This window comes from Apostichopus japonicus, chromosome 13 (assembly GCF_037975245.1).
Source record: "Apostichopus japonicus isolate 1M-3 chromosome 13, ASM3797524v1, whole genome shotgun sequence".
Taxonomy (NCBI): domain Eukaryota; kingdom Metazoa; phylum Echinodermata; class Holothuroidea; order Aspidochirotida; family Stichopodidae; genus Apostichopus; species Apostichopus japonicus.
Genome location: NC_092573.1, coordinates 21302548 through 21325331, shown reverse-complemented (window position 1 = coordinate 21325331; position 22784 = coordinate 21302548). Strand labels below are relative to the sequence as shown.

Sequence of the window (22784 nt, the reverse complement as noted above, 5' to 3'; positions counted from 1 at the left end):
TCTCTTCTCTTCATTGTCATTGTCCTCCTCTACCTCATTCTCTTCTCTTCATTGTCATCGTCCTCTACTATCTCATTCTTTTCCTTTACCTAATCCTCCTCTACCTCATTATCTTCATTGTCATTGTTCTCCTCTATATCTCATTCTCTTCCTTTTTCTTATCCTCCTCTACCCAATTATCTTCATTGTCATTGTCCTCCTCTACCTCATTCTCTTCTCTTCATTGTCATCGTCCTCTGCTATCTCATTCTCTTCATTGTCCTTGTCCTCCTCTACCTCATTCTCTTCCTTGTCCTTGTCATTCTCTACCTCATTCTCTACATTTGTCCTTGTCCTCCTCTACCTCATTTTCTTCAATGTCCTTGTCCTCCTCTACCTCATTCTCCTCCTTGTCGTTATCGTTGGTCATGTACTTATCCTTGTTCTCCTTGTTCTTCTCCTTCTGATTCAAATCTTCGATTCTTCGTCGAGTCTACGATTCTTAGGTTATGAAAATAAAGAAGAAAAAAGAAAGTGTGCAATAGTGTTCGCATATAACTTCGTGAAACATTACAGAGGGGCCTCAACCCTTTCTTTTTTATAGTAGAACATTTCACTTGTTAGCACATGTAACTCTGACAAGAAGGTTAAATTAACAACATAAATCCGTGAGATGAATTGAAAATATACATTCTCCAGTTCCCGCGCCTCCTTATTTTTCCAGTGTCGTCTGCGCGCTAATGATTTTACAAACAATGCTTATCACAAAAGTAAGGAGACTGCAAAATTCTTGCACATTGTCCATGATCTATTTAAAGCGACACATTCATGCATCTTTTAAAAACTCTCATGAAACTCAAAATCAAAATGATCAAGTAAATAAATCAACATTTCCTCTCCCAGATACTTCATCATACCAGTGTTAATCACATGAAACGCTGCTATTAACATTCTAAAATTACTTGAATTATCAAACTATGCTCAAGAAGTGAATAAAATGGCACAGACATTTCTAATTTACTGTGTTTAACTTTGTATCAGCATTAATATGATATACACGACAAAATGTCTGATATATTTTTCAAGACTTGGCAGATTTGATGACACCATTGCATAGAAATGATACAGTGTATATCTGATGTTTAATGAAAGGATTGTCGAGGAAAACACCGAGGGACATATTTTAAACATCCTAATTAAAACTGTAAACGCAAGTCCTATCAAGAGTTTCGAAATATTGATAGATAAAAAATATCACTTTCTGCCGTAAGTGGACTTGAAGCAAACAGGTGTGACGTCATAGCACCATGACATAAACTTGTTTTGTTTTGACCCTTAACGGGATAAAAGTGGTTTAGCTTTTCCTTTCGGGAGTTGAAGTTAACAATATCCCATCATAAATATATATCTTTATATGTATATATTTATCTATTTATCTATCTATATATATAGCCTATATATATAGCCTATATATATAGCCTATATATATAGGCTATATATAGGCTATATATAGACTATATATATAGGCTATATATATATATATACATATATATATATATTAATATATATATTAATATATATATATATATATATATATATATATATATATATTGTCAGAAATGTCTAACGAAACTGAAATGAAACCGTCAAATTTTGAAATATGATTACGCCAACTATTTTAACAAAGTAGACCTTTAAGGTTTTCATCTCGTCGTTAATCGTAACTTCTAATTAAAAGTGAGTGAGCACTATGAGATCGTCACTCTGCACGACCTGTTTTACAAAGCGAGGCCTCTGTACCAAACTTGATGAAAATTTTACGGTAAAAAAGTAGAGAAAACAATATAACTTGGTTTTCTCAAAAGATTAAAATGTTGACGTCTGACCTATTTCTTTTATTAAATTTCATCAATATACTAATATCAATGTGTGATGAATGAATGGTTGCTGATATCATTTGGCGTTCTATATATACTAACTGGTTTGTATACCTTTGGAGGGGGGGGGGTGACAAGGTGAGTGAAGGGGCGGGGAGAACATGGAGAGTAGGTCCAGCATGGGACTTGTGAAATTCTTCATGTCGGTCACTTACTAATTCTGCAAGTACTGTTAACATACATCATCGTGATGTCTAGAATATTTTATCAGTCACAACATCATGACTATATACATTCATAATTGAGCGAAAATATTTCCAATTTAGAACCGATACTTACGTTATCATTCTGTTCTTAATTAACACAATGTAGGTAACACAACATGTTTACTTTAAGAAAAATAATAGCTTACGGTACTGAAAGTCTTAGAGATCTACGTATTTACCTCGAGTTCAGTTTGGGAATAATATCGGCTGCAAATGTTATTATCCCGAAAAACGGTACACGTAAGAATTAATAAAAATGAAAAAACGCACCTCCATGGTTAGAATATGATTCATATTTCATAGCTAAAAATTAATTTTTAACCCGGACTGTCCTTTTAACCATATTACAAGATATTAAGTATTATACAATTGCGCTTTATTCGCTTTTCCGAAGTTTACCTGTATTCTTCTTCAACCTGTACTTTGAACACAAGCAGTGTACTGGATGGGGTCTTATAAGGGGCTAAGTGGTCCATGGAGGGTCTAAGGGAAGGGGTTCCCCCTATTCCCTTTGAGAAATGTTGGTAAAAGTGAGGCTGCTTAGATGCAATATGGTACTATATTTTGAAACTTTTGAAACGATGTTGAAGAATTTTCGACTGGTTAGCTTGTACCTCATAGTTATGTTGTATATATATTCATGTACCCTACTTTTGGGGGAATATTCTGTCTGCTGAGAGGGGGGGGGGATGGGGAGGTATGGCCCAGCCCCTAATTTTTTTTTTGGGGGGGGGGGAGGTTATCCCCTAGAAGTATATGTGGTTACTCCCCTGATTGCAGGTAACACAACGTGTTACTTTAAACATAGTTGACGGTACATGCCAGTCTCAGTGAAATATTTATAAATAGAAATGTTGAACGTTCCGACGCCTGCCGAGAATCATTCAAACTAAAACATTATAATTCAAATGTTGCAGAACAGACGTAGATGATACACGAAAGAGTGTGAAATGAAACTTTAATGTCTTTGCAATGAGATAACAAACAAGGAGCTACCGCCCTAAATGTTAAAAAAAAGGAATCTGTGTTATGACAAGAAAAACAGGAACTTAAAACATTTGGTTATAAATTGTCTATTTTAAGTAAACTTGAAACTGTCTGGTGAATTTAGAAGCGTTATATAACAGGCAAACGGCTTATTTTCACATAAATCACTATTTGGTAATAAAAACAACTATAGAACATGAAATTGATTCATTACCATTTGAAACGCCGTCGGCAATGCTTTAAGTAAATTTTAATGACAACATTTTTCGTAGGTTTCTTCATGTGACAATCAATCAAGGATAGCTTTTCTTTTTACCTTAAAAACAAATTTCAGAGGCCTATTTATACTTAAAAGTGACCAATGAATTAAAATGAATGAATGTAGTGACATTTAACAATGTCAGAGGTAGGTAACTGCTAGTTAGATCCAAGCAATTTAAATAGCAAATCACACACAATTAAAAGTGGTCTTTCTCGAGTACAAAGTAAAACAAAAAAACTAACTTTCATATTCAAAGAAATTGTAGACTGAGGCAACTTATAAAAATGAGTCATATCTTTGTAATCAAATAGTCCAAGGCAGTGACTTACTGATATTTTTATGCTGATCTTCTCTTCAAAAACTGTTGTAAGAATTCAGACAGGATTTATCCAAAAAATAATCAAATGTCACTAACGGAACCACAAAGGGTTTCTTTGTTGATTACTGTGATCTAAAGCTATTCTTATATAATAAACTATTTCTCTCAATATCCTTGTCGCACCCCCACCCCCGCCCCCCCCCCCCAATAAAAGTAGGGAAAATCAATTTTTTGAAATTCTTCCTACATTCAATTCTGTTGCAGTATTTTTTAAAGTTTAAATCAAATAATTCAGGGTTGTCCAACCTACGGCCCGCGGGCCACAGTCCGGCCCGCCGCAGGGTTGCGTCCGGCCCGCCAGAGATGCTCTACGGTGCGAAATTTAGTGAGCAGATTTATTGATAACAATTTGAAGCTATATAATCAATCATTCGAACCTTCTGGGTCCAAAAAACTGCATACAGGTCTCAGCGGAAGGGGGGCGGGGGCGGCTGGACTTTATTCATCTGTTTTATCAGGAAAGAAAATAAATCAGTGCGCACCGCGCGCAGTGCTCACATTTTGTTGCCTTGGGCTTCGCGCAAAAAAATTGAAAAATCGTAGGGTTCATGCGGCCCCTCCTTCATCATAATCATTCCATGTGGCCCTCCTCTGCAAAAGGTTGGACAACCCTGAAATAATTAAAAGGGGAAACAATATGAAAATAACAAAGGCAATAGCACTGTAGGTCTACAGTGAGGAGAATGCGAGGTCTGCAACCGCTTTGTCCTATACTCCACTCCTACTAAGCTGACCCGAAAACGGATTTGTTCTTAAATATCAGGCGAACTTGATTACTTAAAAGGTTAATAATATGGTATTACACATTACTGTTCAATAAAAACGTCCAGCTTTCTAATCCAACCCCTTGTATCCACCCAAATGCATGCGAACACCGTAACCATATCATGAGTTACGGCATACGGGCATCGAAATCCGTATAGGAAAGGTTCTAAAAATGTAATGTTATACTGTTCCCTTATAGACCCCCCTGTCACTTTGAGAGCCACTAAAGTTTGAAGAGAAACAGTGACAGTCGACAGTGTTACTCTTCTTTGCCTTTTTTATTTTTTATGCATGCATCTTTTTTTAAGAAATTTCAACCTATTGGGGGCTATATACTTCGCCGGAAACTTAAAAGGAAATTAAAATACATTTCGTGTAAGGTATCGAAAGTTCACATGATGTACCATCAATATTATAACTTGCTTGAACAACCCTTACCTTGCACTTCAATGATTGAGGGATCAGGTTAACAATTAGGAGCTAATCTTTAGTGGCCTCCGAATTCGTTCCATAGACAGATAAACTGGAGGTTCAATATTGCTTCATCCAACTTTTATTACTCTATAAAAAACGTGAGAGCGGCGAGAGTAAAAAAGGCATTGCAAGTAACGAAAGATAAGTTGCAGTATATATATATATATAAATATATATATATATATATGTATGTGTATATATGTACCGGTATATATATATATATATAAATATATATATATATACATATATATATATACATATATATATATATATATATATATATATATAATATATATATATATATATACCGGTACATATATATATACCGCTACACACATACACACACACACATATATATATATACACATATATATAGCCTATATATGTGTATATGTATAGGAATAAGTTGTATTAGACATGTCCGTAACCAGGCCTACACTCGTAAGGTTTACCATATTTACAATACGGTCAATGAATGCGCAAGCATTGATCATTTGCAAGTGTATATATAGATGCTGATGAACTGTGAATATATTATTTTCATATTTTAGTATATTTTTAAAGTTCAGGATTTCCTTAGTTTTTGTATTCTTTTTCATTGACTTAATTTGTCTCCCTTCTTAATACTGACGTGATCATTCATACAAAGTACGTTTAGCAATTTAATCAAATAAAATATTTTATTTATTATTTTATATTATATATATTTTTTCCTCATCTAAACAGTAGAGAAACTTGTTAGAATACACCGACGGTGGTAGATTGCTCTTCTGGACAAAAAATTAACAGAGTCACTGTATTGCTTTGGAAATATAAATAAAATCCCATCTACGGTATCTTGGAATACACAATTGCTTTCGTGCAATAATCTCTACTCTTTAAGTTTATCGCACGTCTTAACAAGGGACGAGTAATATTTAACTCTCAGTTGTTTTACAGATTGGACAGGGAGGCCCTCTCTCGGGTTTTAAAAAGTTTTCAAAGTTCGTTATCAGTATACATCCGTGTAAGAGGAGTTTATTACTATTTTTGTACTTATTCCCCGAGGTAACAGTTAAGAGGTCTCAAAAGGAAGCATGCCTCTACTCGTGGTTTTCTTTTATCGATGAAATTATTATAATTATTATTATTTCATATGGAAATCGATTTCAGTACAGGAGGTAAGGTGGAACGTCTATACAATGAGCTGAACAGCCCCTGCGGCGTTACAAAGAAATGAGAAAATAAAACATTAACAGTTTTACATAGACTTGTGGCAGAATTATTCCCCGTTTCAAATTTCGTACTTAGACTTAAGCAATTTGAGATTTTTACATGTATTGCGCAATGCTTTTTTCCAAATGAGCTCATCAGCAGATTTGTAGTGGGTCCGGGATCGTACCCGTATTCTACCTGTCTCATCACGAAGGTTCGTCTTAATGGATGATTTTGTACTTGTCGTATTTGTACTCAATGTAAATCTAGAACAACACAGATACGAACGTGGTCGAATGTGCGTCTTAATGGATTGGTTTGTACTCGGATTTGTATTCAATGTAAATATAGAACAACACAGATACGAACGCGGTCGAATGTTCGTCTTAATGGATTGATTTGTAGTCGTATTTGTACTCAATGTAAATCTAGTACAACACAGATACAAATACGGTCGAATGTTCGTCTAAATGGACTGGTTTATACTCGGATTTGTATTCAATGTAAATCTAGAACAACACAGATACGAACGTGGTCGAATGTTCGTCATCATGGATTGGTTTGTACTCGGATTTGTACTCAATGTAAATCTAGTAAAACACAGATACAAATACGGTCGAATGTTCGTCTAAAAGAATTGGTTTTTACTCGTATTTGTACTCAATGTAAATCTAGTACAACACAGATACGAACGTGGTCGAATGTTCGTCTAAAAGAATTGGTTTGTACTCGTATTTGTACTCAATGTAAATCTAGTACAACACAGATACGAACGTGGTCGAATGTTCGTCTAAAAGAATTGGTTTGTACTCGTATTTGTACTCAATGTAAATCTAGTACAACACAGATACAAATACGGTCGAATGTTCGTCTTAATGGATTGGTTTGTACTCGTATTTGTACTCAATGTAAATCTAGTAAAACACAGATACAAATACGGTCGAATGTTCGTCTAAATGGACTGGTTTATACTCGGATTTGTACTCAATGTTAATCTAGTGCAACACAGATACGAACGCGGTCGAATGTTCGTCTTAATGGATTGGTTTGTACTCGTATTTATATTCAATGTAAATCTAGTACAACACAGATACGAACGCTGTCGCGCCAATAGATACTTATACGGTATATACTTGTGCTCATACCCAGAAGAATATCTAACTTGCAATTTCATGCTTTCATACTCTTCAAATTATACGAGCTTCCACAACGGTTTGAAAACGTAGGGTAGTTGTGGAGGGGGGGGGGGTGTTGGAGATATGATTTTTTAATGACATATTTCTATATGTAGTCAGGCGAAAGTTCGATTGTATTTCGTAATATTTAGAAAATGTAGAAATGTCGAGATAAAAAGCTGAATTTAATATTAACTTCACCTGGCGGACGATGCGAAACTAATATCAAAGATTTTTTTTTAACACTTTTAATTGAAGACCCAATCTCAATATGTAGTTCTTATTTAGCTATGGTCGTTAACTTGTTTCAATGTAAACTATTTTTAAGAGATAAGCTATTTCTTAATAAAGGAAGTGGATCGTACTTAGTACTAGTGCACTAATGTCATCATGGGAGATAATCTTGAGAGAGGCATTCTTTCCTATATATTGTAATATTTTTATTGATTTTATCTTGAAATGCGATACATTAAGGACTATTGTTTCTTCAGATCCCAATGTACTCTGTAACCATATTTTGAGTTTAATCAAAATGCCATATACAGTTTCGTTAAAGTGCAACTTGTTTGTAAGAATATTATTTACCTCAGGCGATAATATATAATAATATATGTAATATATATAAAGGCGATAATATATTATAAATAAAAACAAAGACTTCCATTTTACCAATTTAAACAATTTGTATCTCTATGATAAAAAAAAATGAAAAAAAGTTATTGCTTGGATCTGGATTTCACCTAAAGATTTCCATCAAGCTTGTTTTAAACCAATCAACGCCTGCCGCGGGAAAGTCCCTTTAAGTTGTATATGCCTTAGCGTTCGTATTAGAGCTAACTTACACAAACTGATCTAACATGGGCTCTACACGAATTCGCTCAGAACAACATAATCGGAAGGTTTATAGTTAAGAATCACCAATGACCATAACTTTTCTTGTGACCATTTCTTTGATTCAGAAAGCACTTCAAATTTTCCGCAGGTGATTGCCTTTTCGGTAAATTGATAGTTGGAAATGCCCAATGACCTACGTTTTCTTTCTGCAAATTTTCTTGAAGAAATTAAAATATAAAAATTAAATATAGCTTTCAGAACTCTTGTTATATAATTTCTCTTATTTATACATTGTCACCATGGGAAAATAAAGTAAAAACACAAAATGAATTTACAGCTGTCATGACAATGACCATCTGTTTCGACCGAAAACTATGCTTGAAAGTCCAAACGTTTTCACACATTTTCAAGCTTTTTTTTACTTCAGAAAAAAAAAAACAATTTCTCGTGGCTATATTTTTGCCTCCCTGTTTCAACACTCTATAACTCTGAGCATAATTCAGAGTGTTTCAATATCCAGGGAAAAAAAATTTGGAAACGTTTTAGCTATTTGTAAAATGATACATTTGGGGGCAATGCTATGACATAATTTCAATTCCAACTTATCTCTAATGAAAAAAATGATGCTCGGTCGCGTCATATACTTCTTAGTTTCTTCTTTGGTCTTGAAGAAGTTTTCTTTTCCAAACCTCCGATGGGCCTCGCCAAACATCCTTGACCTGCCGTTGCTGCTTCCAAAGCAAAAGGAAACAGAGGGAGAGAGAGACGAGAGTAGAGACACAAATAGTTGAGTAAACAGTTTCTACAAGAAGCTAAAAGGACACGTGTCGTAATATATAAGCAATACGAAGAAGTAACTTTTTTTTTTTTTTTTATTTAATTTCTTTTTATAAAATGTCAGTTATTTATTCAGTTTCGATTTCACTCTTGGCATTTGCAATGAACTAAACGAGAGAGCATCAAATGGGATTAGATATACATACCCAGTAAAGGGGGTCCCCGGAGCTTAATCAAACAATATATATAAACCTTACCAACAAAAAATGAAGCCAGTGGCTATATCCGGAAACTTGCAACTCATATTGAAAAGAAAGATATAATGGTCGTGTCACGTACACCTAAACTACGTGATGTAATTTTTAAAATAAAGTTGACCAAACTAAATATAATGTTCATCCATTTTCTCCATGTCTAAATCTGTTAAAGTTTTCTTTGTTTGAGTTTGTGCGTGCGTGCGTGAGTGCATGAGTGTTTTTAAAATGATAAAAAAAATAAAAATAATGTTACTTTTTCTGTAACCAGACCGGGGAAGTAAGTTAGAAGTAGGACATATTTCTCGAGGTGAAAGTGTTTCTTACGTATATATGAAAAACCGCTTATATACAAACTCCAATTGGAAAATGTTTTGGTGTTTCTGACCTTTCAGAAAACGACCTTCCCATTTTAACTTTCACATGAATATTTTGTTTTGCGGCCTTACGTTTTGGTACATCAGTTTAACGTTGTACAAAATATACCAGGAAGCTGTTTTAAAAGTAGCAGCTCCCCAGCCATACGTTCAATGGATGCAAAGTGACGGTTGATAACATTAAACGTGAGGATATATATAGTCAAAATTTAAATTGAAAATTTAGATAACGAACTCCAATACGAGTTATCAGTATAATTTATTAAATCCAGTTTCATCATATGCATATTGTCATGCTCAATTGTATATTAGAAAAGTACTCAAAATCCGATATTATATTTGAAACATATATGTAACAATTAACTCAAACGGAAAACGGCTTTCCAAATGCTAGGACTCATGTTAAAGCTTTCATATTTTAGCATAACAATTACCGAGTTTGCTTGCAAAAGGCGATACTTTTAGAACGTATAACGTTAACACTGACATTGGTTCATATATATTGCATGCGAGTTAAAACGGAATAACGATGAAGATGATTTGGTCATAACTAGGATGGTTTTTCTTACCTCTTTGAGCTGAGACAATTAACCTATCATAACTTTCCATTCCCTACGTCAAATCACTTTCTATCTATCATCTCTGTATTGATTGTGTTATTGTTTTTGTTAATGTTAATGACTGAGTTATTTTCCATCACGCACACTTAATCTTACTTTTAATCAAAAGGATCATCAAAAGTTGGCTAAAGATGTAGTAATGTTACCAGCCTGGGGAGTTATAAATAATTACCCCAAATTTCAAAGGAAACTTTAGTTCAAACATCAAAAGCTTCACATTCACGATATTCATGACAACGACTTACCGAAATAAAACTCTGCCCTCAGGTATTATGCGCGGTGTTAACACCAAACAAAGCGACTTATGCATGTCATTTCCTGCGAATTCTCGCCGGGGAAACCGTTGATAACATTTTCCATCTACATCTTTCATACATCTACATCTTCCATCTTTTTTTCGAGAAAGAAATGTAGGGTAAGAAAAAAAAAACGAAATTTAAAGAAAGGAGAATGAGTGAAGTTAATTGTGCCTTCAAGGATTATGCTGTGTTTCGCCTTACGGAAGTTCTCCCGAGGTGAAAACGGGATAGGTGGTGTGTCGGAAGAAGGGAGTAGAGAGGAGGAGGAGGAGGAGGAGGTGAGTAGAAGGGGTTAGGGTAGGGGTAAATATTTACTTCCGGAGTGACCTCCCTTCTGAGGTTTTCAGCGAATAAATAAGCACTTTCCACAAAAAGATGACCCAATGGTACTTTTCCTATATATATATGCCGTTGGAATTGACATCATATTTCGAGTTGGCCATGCATATCGATATATATCCAAATACAAAGTTCTGAATATAATAACAATATTGAGTGAATTTTTGTGTGATATGACTAATGCGCATTTTTTCACCACAAATATCACGTTTGAAACGATTTAGTAACTCGTTGTTGATTGGATAATTTAACTTCCCCGTATTTACGTTAGCTGACTGTTCGCAAAGACTGAAATTTCACTGAGAAACCTAATTCAGCTTACAAATATATATATAATTAAATTTCACTTTCTGTTACTCGATATTCAGTCACTACGCAATGAAAACTTTCCCTTCTTTACCTTTCCTTAATATTATCTTGCAAAGTTGTACACACTTAAAAGAAGCCACGAGAAACCTTCGTTAAAGAATTGACCTACATCTAAACCTTTCATTGCCGTTCAAGGTCAAAAAATATTTGTAAACACAAAGTGTACAGAAATTGGAGACGGGGAAAATAGAGAAACCAAATGATTTCGTATTACCGTGACGAACAAAAACACAGTAGCTTAAATCGGAATCGCATGAAAGATTGGTTCTGTCAGTAAAATATAATTCAAAGAATGACTTTTGGTAGAATTGTGAGATTGATATTTTCATATTTCCAAGACAGAAGAACAATTTAAGTACTAGGAATGTATATATCTATAGCTACAGTATCTCGGGTTTTAAGATACTAGTCAGCTCAAAATGTGCTAATCTCTGGATCATTACCCATTATGGCTAATCTTTATGCAGGTCGTTCCTCACTGAAGGTCTAAATGTTCATATTGATCCATTGTATTATAAATTCGAATTACTCCAACCGAAACATGTTAGTTTAACTTAATGTAAACAACAGAAGATACTTGTGTGGCATTCAATACCATTTGTCATTATGTACCAAATTTGCAATGCTGTATAAAACATGCCATTTAATGCCATAAAACTCTGAAGTTTCAGTATTGGGTATCCGTCAGCTTACATAATAGTCAAATTACTTTAATTAATGAACCTCAGCAGTTTAAATGGTCTATACTCACTCATTTGCAAACCCTTTGGTTTTACAAGTACTTTATTTTTCCCTTTACACAACAAATACGGTGATGTCTTGACACATGTGAACCTTCTCAACAAGACAAAGATCTTTCATTTCAGTGTGTGACGTCAAACGTATTATTAGTCCTACCGGTAACGACAGGGTATTAACTTTAAGTAAGGTACTGTTTAGTAAGGGAAGAACCATGGATTTACCCTTATTGAACCATATGAACATTTTAATCGCAATCAGGGAAGAGATGAACCTGTTACGCATACCAAACGAAATTATCAGATTTTTCAGCTGTCCATAAATATATGAATGATGTCTGTACATATTAACCTAACATCCATTTTATAAATATTAACAATTGAACGAAATGATCTTATGTAAAATCATCTAAATGAATTATGGAATTATGTCAAACTATATCCAACTCTAAAACCATGAAAGATGTCTTTACATAGTGACCTAACATCCGTGTATAATCATTAACCTCCTTATTCAGCATCACGTCGCCAAAATACTCCTGACAACTTCACCATTATCGCTACATGTATTGACAACAGGTGTTAATCTGTGTCTAATAAATGAATTAAAAGTTGATATTTAAACGGATATCCATGTTGTTTGATAAAACCGTTACCAACGAACTACCTATTTCTTTTTTTTGTCAATACGCATATTACAACAAAGCCCATTTATTTTATATGATTGCTATTTAAAACAAAGTGATATTTATACAGGCTAATAAAGCAGCTGCTGATAAGATTAACCAAATATTGGAGTAAGCGACATATAATAATATAGTGTCGTATATTTCATCATTGTTTTTTTTTATTTTATTTTTTTATCATTTGCTATTCGTCAGGTGGACGGTGAACTATTCTTAAATTACCCACATTAAATATACAGAACTATGTCTATGCATTTGACAAATGTGTGGTTCATAAATTTAGAAATTATTGATTGATTATAGAGGTGTAACCAGCACTAAGAAAGATATAAAATGTTAGAATCAGACAGTCAAGATAAATTGTTTTGTGAATCATTTTTGTGTTGTCATGTGTTGACAAACACTGTTTTTAATCACCCCACAAATAGCTGTAGAAAGTGTGTTAAAGTTCAATTTAAATCACTGCGTAGCATCACTGGAGGAAGTGAAATAAAATTCATCATTTAATAGTCTTCTTCAATTCGACAGAACGAGCTTGGAATCTGATTTTATTAATTTCTATTTATTTAACTTAATTAGGTTTGCACGTGTATAAAGACAGATTACACGATATAACTTCATTGAAAAAGTGTATCTATATTTATAACAGAGCAATGCTACATAAGCTATGAAATTTTAAGGAAATGTATAAACCACGAATGTCACAACTTAAGAAGAGTCTTCCTTCGGTTATAAAGGAATTCGTCACACTTTATAATATCTATCCGCCGTTATTATAAATCATTACTTAATATTGTAAAAATTGTCAGATGATGAAACTTTTATATTGAAATGTGAATTTAGGTCACAGAAAGAAAAGAAAAAAACGCCGTCGAGCTCTTTCCCTCTCGTCTCGTGTTTGGCACTGGTATCATTATCAATCTAACGGTAACATTTGGTATCAAGCTAACTGTTGATCCGGACTAATGAGATTACATCAAACCAAATATGTTACCATACTGATAACTACAAGTCTCCAAAGTTATGATATATATTCCCTTTAGGTTAGATAAAGCAAGTCGTGAAAATGATCACCGTAAACAGTGATAACGCATGGGTGCTGTATCGGGTCTGACTAGGTTGATCATGGAGCTATAAACAGAGCTCCATGGGTTGATCGAGTTAATAGCTCTCTATTATCATCAATTAAGAAAAGAAAAGGAATCGCTAAATGGATTGCTCGGTTTGGTCGTCTAACACCTTGTCATATGTCTTGTTTCTTAAGATTTCGTCTTATATTCATAACCACCTCAGGTACAATGAGATGAAAACTCGAAGGAATCATGAACGAAGTAGAGGTAGTATTGATACATTGCTATATATACACTATAACCCTATAGTCCAGGTAATTGACTATACCGAGTGCCGTGTTACACTCATGGCTATGCATAATTCCTACCTGCGTACATATCCAATCTCAACTTCATGAAACCTTCAAAAGCACATACAAAAAAGTCATAATATCTTATACGGGACTGCCAAAGCATTCCGTTAACGTTTAAGAAATCAGATACATTCTTCAGACCGATAATGGGTTTCAACGCGCCTTCTATGATAAATACAACCTAGCACCTGAGATTCCTAATGGTAACTTAATCCAATATACTAAACGGTTCAGCAGAAGAAAAGAGACATTCATGATTGCTTCTGTGTGCCGCCAATGTTTCAATTTTCCATTTAACTTTGCATGTCTTCATGATCCAACGTTCAAAGGGTAATTATAGACCAAGAACCAGCAACGATTGTATCACTTTCGTGATAAAGGGATTACCACTTGCATCATATTTTCATATTATCATATTGTCCCGTACTATTTAAGGCAGAATTTAGATATTTTGGCAAAACCAAACCATTAGAGTAACATGTTTATACAAGTCATTGCTGTGACAAAGAGATGATTTGTTATCTTAAAACTCGGAAAGAAGCTATAGCGTCAAGGATATCTTGAAATTATTTTCATCTAATACATCGTTTTATTTCTTCTTCTACGAACCGTCAGTGTCCTGACAAATTTTCAAATATTGTCGAAATTTCTCTCAAGCCAGCATAGAATCTCTTTTTTATTATTATTATGTCGTTAGGTGTGCTTTTATGACGCGATTCTGCTATGAAGCTGAGTAAAAGATGTAATGATTATCCTCTCAAGTACATGTTCTTCTTCCTTTTTTTGTTAGTAGGGAAGAAAGACAACGTTCTTCTCGAATCTTGAATGTTATTATCTCCATGTTTCCAAAATAACTTTAATGTGTATGGTAATAAGATGTTCTCTCTTATCTATTGGAAACTCGAAAGCCGTTTGATTGACACAGAATACTTTAGTAGAGGGTAAATTTAGAGACAGTGGATGCTTGAGCACATATACTGCGTTATTAGCGCACTTGCATGAGTGTCTCAAACCATGATGGAACCTCAACGAAGGTCTGTTTTGCTTTCCAAAACAAACTTCACAGACATTAGTAACTGTAGCCTGCATAAAATCAGCCTTATTTGCATGAAAAACAACCTACGACAAGTTGTTTAGGTCATCAAGCGATTGCCGGTGGGCTAATTATCTGATTCTGAAAGAGATGGGTAGCGTTTGCAAAAGACATCAGCATTGTTTAATGGCGCAGAAAATGAGCTAATATGGCAGCAACTTAAAGTTAGCCCGGTTCTGAATATTTTAGCACTAGTTATATCTGTCATGGATATACCGTGTGGAGTTACAAGTCAAATTTGTTGCCAAGTATTTCACATGTATTTCGTAATCTTTGTTGCAGTAGTCAATACTAAATTTTAAAACAAAAGGTTTGTTGTGAAGCTCTTTCCAAAAACCCTGTATAGCGTTGGCCCGACGAAACTGCAACAAATAGTTTACTGCTCGTTGACAAGAGGAAGCTGTAAAGTTCAGAAAAGGGTAAAAACTACAATTATGCACGAATATTGTAGTGAAGGTGATTGATAGATAAGCTTTAAGACGTGTATGCTTTATAGCTTCATGAGGCTCCTCCACCCCTCCCCCTTTCGTTTTCCATCATTTTCTTTAATTTTGAAGTTATTGAGAGCGAGATTGGTGCCCAAAACGTCTAGTAAACCAGAACCGCAGAGGTGATTTCAGTTCAGACGTCCTCCGCGAATTATCTTGATAGCAGCGGTGAGGTCGACGAGGGGTATTGGAATCCACGAAAGACTTATTTAGACTTGCAAATTTTGTAAATAGATCGAACAGTAAGAAAGCGTCTTAGGATATAGAGTGTATATCAACGAAAATTGTATTAATTTAGCTGAAGTGGGAACGTATGCCTTAAGGCAAAAGACAATTAAATGGACTTGTGGGTAAAACGTTACAAAAGATTCGGCAATGTGCTATGCAATGTCTTGTGGAGTATGCATGGTGTGAAAGTGCTCAGTAATGCTTGTCAAGGGGAAATGTTCAATGGCAATGCCTCGAGGGTAACGTGGAATGATGTATGTATTATGTATAATGAATGTATGGTAAGGATTTAAACCTACATCAAATCATCTTTCTATGTTTATTTGTGTATATCACATGTATAACTGATAAATTCATTAAGAACACACTCGCTCATACTAAATTATGACTGCCAATACAAATACTATCTTTAATTTTAGCCGTCAACAAGCATAGAATTTCGATATGAAAGTTGAGTTTAGGTCTCGTAAATTCCTCACATGAGCTGAACATAATATCATAAAATGTAAGTATCCCTAAACAGATTCATAATGTACTCAAGTAACCTATACACCTCGCTGATCACTATAAGGCACCAACACCACTGATTTAGGCTATAAAATCATGACGAACTGGTGACACGTTCCCTTATTCAAAACAAACACACTTAATTCATTCAAAGATATATACAGCTAATTCCTTTGTAAATTAATAGGTCAGTAAAACTTCAAAATCTTCTAAGTTCTAAAAAAAAGTGTATACAACGGGTTCTCGGACGACTTTAACAAGTCATAAAGAGGCGGCAATAGGTATACGACCTTTCTGTATACTTGTTTATGTATACAGTGTATGGTCAATACGTGTGTGTAATTATATAGTTACGTTTCATCTATTTCAATATATTTGCAACTTTGATGGCAAATTTGAAAGTCACATTTGAAAACGCGAGCGATTCTTTTGGTGTGGTTTCGCTGTTTTGCAGATAAAATGGAGCGTACCGTACTTCAAATGCGAAAACATTCAAATATACATAAGTCTATACGTTACTTGCATGCATTTTCATAGCAGGCATGTGCAGTATTCCTAGTAATGTATTTACTTAAAAAACAGAATTTAGGGGTCAACGCAAATTCAGGGAAGACAGTTCACTCGATCGTTACACTGCAGTTGGGTTAGTATATACTATACTGTTATTTTCATTGAAATACGAAACTTAACAAAAGCGAGATTGGTTTCTTATGTTTTCTTTCAAGACAAGGTAACAAAATAAATGTTATACCAATCGAATGTTTTTTGTTTACTAGATTTGATGATATATTATGTTATTTTGCTGGAAAGTATGGCATCCGTTTCTGAATCCTGTCATAGTGTTTACGCTAACCATCTTCTTTTACTGTGACTATATACCGACATGAATACGTTTACATTACGCTGCAAATTACAGAGTAACATTCATGTTTGTAATGATACGTAATAGGATCATGTATGGCATGTCACTACGTAAGACGATCTTAGACTAAGCATTTCACAGTCGACTGAAATTTAACGCGTCACACAGAATATGTTTCTAAGAATGGGTATTGAAGTAACTCCACAAAAGTATCTCTGTCTTGTTGTGTAATACTTTTCTGCACCAAATTCTTTTCGTGAAGTAAAATAATCCGAGCAGCGTTTGTTATACTATTCAATCGATCTATAGAATGGCATATCCCTATAACTGGAGGTTCACGTGTTCAATGACACCACGCAATCTATATATAAAGAATGACATATCCCTATAAAGAGATTCAAATGTTCTATGTTCGTCCTAAACCCACCTTGCGTCCTCAAATGTAGACAAGTCCTGGATAAAACATGATCATGCGTTCTCAAATGTGAACAAATTCTAAAGGCAGAAAATATTTACAGCTAGCAACATTCAAAATTTATAATATTTGAAGGATAAATCAATGAGAAAATTATGCTGGGAACATAAATCCCTTGATGAACAGCTTCCAGTAGCCAGTCATGATACATCAGCACGATATACCATAGAATGTGCCTATCATATATGACGCCTCCAGAATTATCATTCTCAGTAATGACACATCAGCACGTTATACCATAAGATGTGCCTAATATCCGACGCCTCCTAACCCGGCCGCAATGAACCACCCTCTTTTCAGGGACCAATCTTAACAACTATACTTTGTACTATGAAGTTGTGAAATAGTGGCGAGTAATGGAATTTTTTTCTTAATTCCCTGTTTTACAAGAAAGTACAACGACACCACTCATTTAATTACTCACATGTGGTTATCCATCAATCATATTTAAACCACCTTTTCTTGTTCTTCATCCGAAAGTACATTATCAACCTTTCCCAAGATTAAAAATCTTTGGGGCTCAACTGACCCATTTTTTTATATTCTTGTCTATTGTGAAACGGCCATAAAGCGTGATGTAGTGTTTATCGATGTAGTTGCCGATTCCATCCTCTTTGGCAAGCTTGAAGGGGCTACAGAGTAGACTCTATAGACCTCTGCCGATTATTGTCATTACACATGTTTTGTATAGTTCATCCATGACTCATCTTATCTGCCATAAATCATTCAATCGTTTAATGTGTATGATGTAGAACAGTGAGTAGAATATTATTGATTTTGTAGTTCTGACGATCGTCCAATCCTACAGAATTTTGAGTGACCAACTGATATCATTTGATGACCATCTTACAAGTTTTTGGCGATGCCAAGACTCAGCTTGACTGTCTTGACCTAGTTTTCGGTAAACGTGCAGCTTCAGAGCCGAACACTACTCGAATGATCGACTGATGAACTGTTTTCCGTTAGCGATCGTTTCTCGTTAAGGTCATTTCGCCGACTGTCAGTCGGCCAAAAGGCTACATGATGAGTTTCCCTGACGTGACTTAAATTAGTGCCAAAAATCTTCACAAGTCGTAGTTTAAGCAAATGCACACTGCCCGCTCACCCATAGCCGGTCAAGTTGAACATGGTAATATTCCGTCAGGCAGTGGGCCTCCTGCTCTATGTTACTGAAGTTCCTTTCACAATGAAATATCATAGTTGAAAATCATACTCGTTCAATTCATCGTCTCCGTTCAGTACAAATTCTAAACATACGTAAATAATCAAGGTTTCATTCATTTTAAATAAGTAACATCATATTTTGTTGTGCGTGTGTTCGTGAAATGCGGCAAATTTCGAGGTCGGAACCTTTCAAGTCATTGAGATCCAAGTTGCTCATATCTCATCTCCTTTGAAACTACAAACATTCTTGTCAAATATTTTACTTAGGACTCACTCAGAAATATATTGGCATGCTTTACCATTGCATTTTTAAACATTAGCCTGATTATTATGTTATTAATAACGATCTTATACCTGTAATGTATTGAAGTAGTATTACAAAGTAATAGCATCCATGTATGATCATTTCAACAGATAATTATTGCACTGCGCCAAACAGCCGCTAACATAATTAACGAATTTGCTACAAGACGTTGAACTGAATAAATTTGGCAAGTGACAGACTATGTAAGTTTGCGTAAAACATGGATTGCATACTGCTAGAAAGTAAATATAAGCCTAATTCATCAACAATCAACTTGTTGTTAAATAAATATTCCCTTCTCGTCTTTTTGAAGTGCTAGATTCTTTCTGACAGCTTGTTTCAAATATCAACGATTTTCAACTATTTTATATTTGTTTGTCCATTATTGTGTCTGTATCCTCAATCTCTATACACGAACCGACATGGTTATGCAATCCATATATGTTTGGAGGGATTAGTGAAAATAAGGTTTCCTAATGTGCTAATTGTAGGCTATACGTGATTTAAGTGGACATAGTTGTATATCGTTTTGTCCCTTATGTATTGGAAGGGATAATCGAAATTCTCCGGCAATTGATCACCATATTATAGTTCGTAGAAAACCTAACAAGGAACAGTAGACATTTGTTTGATCTCCCCCCCCCCCCCCCCAAATATTCCAATGAAACCGATTTACTCTAGAGACGAAGGAAAGAAACGGCTGAAATAACTAAAAGCCTCAGGAGGGACAGCTTTAATCATGGCTGAAACTTCACGGCCATTAACAGTCTGTAAACGTAAAAGCTTCAGGGGAGCTTACAATATTCTACACTTTTAACCTTGAAGAACCGGAATTCACTATCCACCGATAGCTATGACCAAGGCTGCTGATGGGGGTTGACGAAAGAAAAGATGAAACAATATATATTATGATTGAGCACGTACATCGAAAAACAGCAAGTTATAAACTTGAATAAATCCAAGGAAACATAAGGAGGATCGGGAAGATGATACAAGGAATGATGAAGAGAACAAGCAGGACCCCGTCCTCCTTCTTCAGGTAAAGTTGATGACCTTCAGCGTGTCTAGTTTGGGCTTTGAATCCATCCGGTTTCCAAGATTTCAAATTCTCATGGGAGCGCCGGAGAGACTGCATCTGTAGATTTCAGCCAGTATCTATGATACGGCAGTTTCAACTCTCGATCTGTTGTAACTTTATTGACGGGGCACGATCAGCCCACGGTGTGCGTGTTTTTTGTGCCTAGATTAGGAGAGAATTTAAGGGGGTAACAAATGGTCAGCAGCATTTGCATTCAAGTTTGTTGTTTTCATTGGTAAAAATAGTCAAATGTTTTGGAAAGTCATGTCGCGGATGTTCTGTGTATGTTATGATAAGCCGTTAAGAAAACGATGCTATCCGTCCACCTTTGTGTTCCTCTATACCACTGTTTTGATATGGAAAACAAACCTTCTCATTCAGGGTGATGTGATGTTTATATGAAGTTAGAAAAACATGTTTCGGTTGGTTTATGAAAATTAATATAAAAAAATGGAGTTGCAATTTACGGTTAAATCTGCACTAATGAGCCGATGTCATTATCGTTTTAGCCTTAAAGGAGCATTCCAGAGGTTTCGGCCAACGTGCACACAGCTAATGGTTAAAATTCCAAATTAACAGATCTTTTTTTTTCGCCATGGTTAAGCGAAATTCATTACTCACGTCATTACAGCAGTACAAATATGTCTTCCACTCTTTCGCAGGGTTCTATACATTATTCAACAAACCTACAGACTTAGAAATATTTAAAATGTGTGTATTATATTAACACGTGTCGTATTCCATATTTTAATTGCAAGTTGGTGGCATATCTCTATACTTGAAAATATGATGTTCGGCAAATGTACACGAATCAACAACTGAATGAACATGAATCAACAACTGTGAGATATATCATAGTCAATTTAAATTCATGATTGTTGGTGATAATTGTCTCTGTGATTTGAAACTATGACTGAAATGAGATGACTTGCTGGATATTACGATTTTCTTGGAAATAAGTCGTTAGGAATAATTTCGTCCCGTGCTCATAAATCGTTGTCATTTTTTGTTAGTTGTACCTATAGGCACTAACTGAAGATTAAATATGCCCTTGCGTGATGCCCAAATCAAAGTTGATACTCTTGTTCTTAGCTGGTAGTAAACTAATAAGGGATATTAAAAGCAGAGGAATGGGCATTCTAGAGAATCATTTTGAACGTGACCGATCGATAATATGTGTATCATGTATACCTGTCAATTGATAACGTGTACTATTTCATAGATATATACACAGTAGTATACATGTCAAACCCTATGCGCATATGATGAGGTATTTGATGGATGCTCTCGGGTCATGCTACTAAAAAGGAGATTTGTTTTCAACTCTCTTATGTCCTAGCAGTGGAAAATACTGATAACAAACAAAACAGCTCTAGAGGAAATTCAAAACTGTAATTCTTTGTAAAAGTATTCGTGAGAGTATATCAATGAGCTACTCATCCTAGTATGACGCTTGGTTAAGTTCGTTATGGTTAAGCGATCAACTGTAAATGCTTTCATTCGGAAAATAAAAGTTACACATGCGTAAAATACAATGTAAATGTATGCAGGGACCCCCAAAAGGATAGGCAGTTCCCCGACGCTGTTTTACTCGTAGCCACGATGATCATTCGTGATGAATGATGCATGATGCCGAACCCCTTCGGTAATTAACAGAACAGACTGTATTTGCTTGCAAAAATTGGGTTACTTGGCCACTTATCGACCCTAACGACGCCTTAGTTATACGATATGTGTTAAAATAATAGCTATGGTATGAGTTGAGATATACCTCACTGATTTAATTCCTATTTATGAAGTTACTTTATTTATTTATGAGTATTTTCAGGAGAGAAAAATATAGAGGTAGTTTGCAAAGATGTACACCTCTACAGTTAGCCATTTCTCTCCGAAGCCGAGTTGAATTTATTCTCATATACCATAGTAAATTTATTAAACTCTACAGTGCTACTTTTTTTTAAATTGTTTTACAGATAGGCTATATATTTAACAAAATATAAAAGCTAAGCATATCTCGTCGTATATACATGCCGGCATTAGATTTCGTTAAGAGGAGACTTCTGATTTATTGAAGTTATGGTCTTTCGTCCTGGGTAGGAGTGTAATGGGAGGGGTGCTCACTTATTTTTTCCCATAAGTTAGGGTGCTTTAATACGAAAGCATTTTATCCTTTCTACCGTTCCTTCCGCTCCAAAGTGCTTCTTCCGCTTCTAACATTTTTATGGTATAAAGCAACAGTAATGGTTCCATCAAATGATATTGAGGCCGACGTACTATAATTCATAAACGTCGGCTCAAATCCTGCAGAAAAATTTGAATCACATCAGCTAGACTGATGAATCATATTCCATAGTCACAATTACCAATATTTATTTATACATATAGATATCTTGCCGACGTTTTTCCAAGGGATATTCCGTCTTATTTAAAAGTGCATGATGTATTTTGGTTATCTGTTCCTTATCTCATGACGGTATTCTTTTCAGAACCTACCTGCTCTAATTTCGTTTAT

General features: G+C 35.0%; 1 long non-coding RNA gene across 1 annotated transcript in view; it reads right to left on the bottom strand.

Moving 5' to 3' along the window:
* Nucleotides 1-3980: 3980 nt before the first annotated feature.
* Nucleotides 3981-22784, bottom strand: part of LOC139978736 (uncharacterized) — a 33687-nt gene continuing 14883 nt past the window's right edge. Inside the window, exons 2-3 of the long non-coding RNA XR_011796999.1 lie at nucleotides 4954-5076; nucleotides 3981-4361 (exon numbers count right to left, since the gene is read on the bottom strand). This is a non-coding gene — a long non-coding RNA (uncharacterized lncRNA). The remainder of the gene's footprint in view (nucleotides 4362-4953; nucleotides 5077-22784) is intronic.